Genomic DNA, 4785 nt, shown 5'->3' with positions numbered 1-4785 from the left:
TCCAAACAAATCATTACATCTTTATGAGCCATTGTTTCCCATTGATGGACCTGCTCTCATTCACAAAAAGCTGCTTTTGTGAGGGAAGAGGAAAAAACACATTTGGAAACACATAAGTGAATCCCTGAGTGGTCAAGGTAGCATAGGAGCACTGTGAGAATCCAGCTGTTATTTACCCCAGACAGCTGTGTGGACAGTGTGGAAATGTCTTCATGGACAAATCCTCTTGCTGTATTCTTCTGTCCTTTATTCCTGCAAACTTTGCTGTGGAGTTTTCCCTTTGGAGCTAAAGTTTGGCTACAGCACCTCTAGCAGTTCCTCTTGCTTTCCATCCCACCAACACAGCCCACGTTGATCACAGGGCTCAAGCACTACTCAAGGGTTTAAATGAGGACAAAAGAGGCTGAAATCTGCTCTGTTTCATCCCTCCATTGATTAGTTGGCCAAGTGACAAGACCACTGCCCACCCAGCTTGGGAGAGGGTGCTGGGGCTCAATTTGGTTGTGCACCTGGTGGCACCTTGAGCCATTGGAGCTGTCCCTTGGCACTCAGTCATGGCATGTGGAAGCCCATGCAAATAAAGAAGAGCAAACAGAAGTGATCACTTCTGAAATGGCATCTACATGTGGGCAACAGACTGGAGATGCTCCTGGCTTGTGCATGAGTCTCTGTGTAGGCTACTCAGCTGTGTTGACAGGATGTCCAGTGGCTGGAGCAGGAATCTGGACACCCAGTGAACAGGAAAACACCAACACTTAGGATTCTTCACACCAGACTGAATCTGTGCTCTGATGTCTAGCGATGCCTGAGATGTTTTACTAAAACCTGCACTCCTCACAGGGCTGGGAGATGAGGGACAAGTCCTGCTGAAGACTTGTGAGCTCAGTGGCTTTTCAGCATCTCAGGTGGGACCAGGCACATCCATACAGACAGACAGACAGACAGAGTCGAGCCCCAAGCTTGTCTTCTCTGCTTTCTCCTCCCAGCCGAGCCATGCTGGGCCATGCCATGAAATGCACTGACATGCAGAGCTCAGGATGCCAGGCTGGGCTGGGGACCAGCCATGGGGACATGGCCACACGGTTCTGTGTGCCACTGCCAGCTGTGATGCCTCTCACAGCCCAGCCTGGCTCTGAAGAAGGACACAGCAGGATGGCTGGGAAAGGGATGCAAATGCTACTAAAGCAAAGAGCTCCCACTGTACTCACAAGGATTCCAAGAGTGGTGTGCCCCCCTCTGCTGGGTGAGAGGCATTTCTTTGGCAGCATGAAGGGCTGAACTCTTGTTTGACTCTACCTCTGCATGTTCACTTTTGGAGAGGCCTCTGCTCTTTCTGGAATGATGCAGATTTCCCTGCCCGCAGAAGTGGTTTGGAAGCAGCTGTTGGAGCAGAGAGAGCCCATTCTGCTCTCCCTCCCCAGGATACCTTGGATGTTCATGTCTTCAAAGTACAGAGCCAAGCTCCTGCAGGCTCCAAGAGCCACCTTTGCTCCCAGCACTAGGAACTGTAGGAAATATTTTCTCGCATCCTCAAAAACTCCTCAGATATGTGCCAGGCTAAATCTACACTCTCCCAGCTGCTCTATGTTCCTCTACACAGCATGGGATTGGAAAGCTCATCAGCTCATCTAAGTACCTAAAACATTTGGATGTTTGAAGCCTTAGGAGTCTGACACTGCCTGGGGCCCCTGTCCTGGAGGAAGAGGGAAGATGGGGAAAGGAGCATCTTGCTTGGAGCCATGAGCAGCTGAATATGTACCAGGGCATCCTAAAGGCAAGGAGCAGCCAAATCCTCCCTGCAGGGCCTGGAGAGCTGCTGTTCAGCTTTGAAGAAGAAACATCCCACAGACTGCAGCCCCCCAGAAGAGGATCTGTGGGACATCATCCTCCTGAAAGATTTGGGAGCCTACAGCCTCCCTAGCTCCCAGCTCAGGCTCAAAAACTGTGGTCCTAAACCTCTCTTTCACCAGCTGCTCTGAAACCTGAAGTCTCCAGTGTACCTAGGGGAGGCTTGACAATATTTTTCACTGTGAAGCTGAAGACACCTTCTCGAGCCTAGAGGTACCTGTATTTTCAGATCTGGTCTGCTTATCAGACCCACCTCAACACTGAGTCTTGCTGAGATCAGTGGCAGCTCAGACCAGGAGGCACCTCAGCACAAGCAGCCCTGCAGAAGAGCACCAAAAGATGAAGAACCTGCTTATTCAAATATTTTTTATTCAATAGCTTGGAAACTCACTCAAAATAGGGAGAGAACTCTTTTTCTCACTGCAAAGTCCCTCCTGTACACATCAGGATTCAAATCCACATGACCTGACCCTCAGTTACCAAGATAAAATATCCAGGGATGAGAGCCTCATACTCACTGCTGTAGAAAATTCCTGGTTTCCACTAGGACTCCCTGCACAGACAGGGCACATTATTGTGCAGCTCCATAGCCAAGGTCATGGAAGAGTCTCCACTCTAATGAACATTAAGATATTTTAAAAAAAGCAGACCCTGAATATATTCCTCCAGAGTTAACAGAGCAAGGACTGCAGGTCTCCAGCAAAGTTTTCTTATCTATGAGGCATGACAGAGAAAAGCCCCCAAATCTCTGCCATCCTTGAGTGTTATCAAGGACTATGTAATGAGAAGTGTCCACTTTTTATTCAAGTTGAGAGTTCTGAATCATGGCTTTCAAGTTCCTGCAGCCAGGTGCAATCTGTGTAGTGGCAGTAGATCTCATTTCCTGGATGTCCCTGAGAGCTCTAGCCAGGATATGGCACTTTGCTTTCAAACTAACACCTACATGACCATAAGATCTCCCTGAACAATCCTTCACACTTGTTAAAAGCTGTGAAATATTCTAAAAATGCCTGTCAGGTAAAGGAAGAGTTAATATTCCTGGGAGGTTATCACTAAAATGGGATTCCTGCCCAGGAGTGATGGCTTTATGGGCACAGCTCCACCGTGATGCTTTCTTCAGATCTAGCTGATCTGCCTTCCTCTGTTCAGGAGGTCCATTTGTAGTAAAAATCTATAAATAGTCTGATAGGTTGGGAGAAGAGATGAAAAAGGGCCAGTGCTCAGTCATTTAATGTATAGACAAAGACATGTTCACTTCATCTGTCATGTAAACCTCAACTACTCAAGTTTATCATTCACTGCCAAAAATGCTATTACAGCAGCTTGAGATTAGAAAGACAGTTTTATTCCTGTTCCTGACTGACCTTTGGATGGATTTTTCAACTCGGAAAAAGAAAAAAACACTTTATATGATCTGAACCGAAGCTTAGAAAAGTCTAACACATTTCTAAGTATAGATGTGGTGATTTACAAGGAACTCTTTTTCTGGTTTTTATAAGACTCTGTCTTTCTTCAGCCATGAACAGTGTATTGCTTCTGACAAGGACACCGGGAACCTTTGAGATAGAATTATTTATGACTGGGAGCGTGTGATCCAATGGATAAGAAACTGGACTTATTACTTGGCTCTGCCACAGATGTGCTGAACAACAAGAGCTTTCCCTTTCTGTGTCTCTTCTTCTCTGCAGTGATGGTACATCAGAGTGAAAAATCTATTTTCTCACTTCTGTTTTCCAAACAAACCAGTACAGCCCAATCATCCTGGCAGCACCAGATGATGCCTCCTTGTCTCTAATCCCTGCTCCCGGCAGGGTTTTTTTGGCACAGCCAAGTGTCCTCCAAACCAAATACATCAATGTCATCAGGTCATTGGTGCTCTTTATGAGTCTGTACCTGGATTCACACAGAGCAATCTCAGTGTCTGTTCTTGAAAGTTCACAATAAATTATTTGTATCAAGGTAGAGATTGTCTAATAATGGATGATACACCAGTTGTGTTAAGAGCTGGAAAAGTGATCCATGATCCAAAACCAGCACAGGTTTAATTGTTTAGATTACAGTTGGTGCAGCAGCACTGGGGCAAATTTTGTATTTGCCTTACCTGAGGCTCTGAGATCCAAGTGCTAAATGGTTTGCAGCACACTACTCAACAAAAACCTAAAAAAACCCCACCAGCTTTTAGGGCATGAAAGCCTGAGTCTGGAATTCCTGGAAGTTATGAGGTCATGCAAAGGCATCTGGCTTTGCTCGTGGCCAAAAGAAACCTTAAACATAGGTGTGATTGATATGCTGTGCACAATTTGGCATTAGTGATCTCACTTTCAGGCTCTGTTTCCTGATGGTGCTCTCCAAATCCCTTACAAATATCAGCCCTTTCCACACCCCCTAAAAATGTCCATGCACACTTTAGCTGCACAGTAAGTGTACAGGGCTGGGGGAGGGAAATTCTCTATGTAGAAGGTAGTGAGGTACTGGGACAGGCTTCCCAGAGAGGCTGTGGATGTCCCATCCCTGGAAGTGTTCAAGACCAGGTTGGATGGGACTCTGAGCCACCTGATCTTGTGGAAGGTGTCCCTGCCCATGGTAGGGGATTAAAACTAGATGGTCTTTAAGGTTCCTTCCGACCCAAACCACTCTAAGATTTCTATAATTTCTGTGTGAGGGTCAGGTCTCCAGTGTACCCATCTTCAGGCGACGAGCTACACCCAGGATTACCTGGTCTTCTTTCAGCATGAGCCCCTAAAACCTCCCATCGCTGACTGCACACATCACAAAACTTCATCTCCAGCTCATCCTCACTCCTCTCCCTTCCCGACCCCTCCCCTCTCCCTTGAAGACATCCTTTTTACCAAAACGAGCCGTGGAGGCTCCAAAAGACACTGACGTCAACGTAAAAGTAAACCAAGGAGGTCTGGTTCCTGTATCATCCATCCCGCG

The sequence above is a fragment of the Molothrus aeneus genome, chromosome 1 (assembly GCF_037042795.1).
Source record: "Molothrus aeneus isolate 106 chromosome 1, BPBGC_Maene_1.0, whole genome shotgun sequence".
NCBI lineage: Eukaryota > Metazoa > Chordata > Aves > Passeriformes > Icteridae > Molothrus > Molothrus aeneus.
This window is presented reverse-complemented; position numbering follows the sequence as displayed.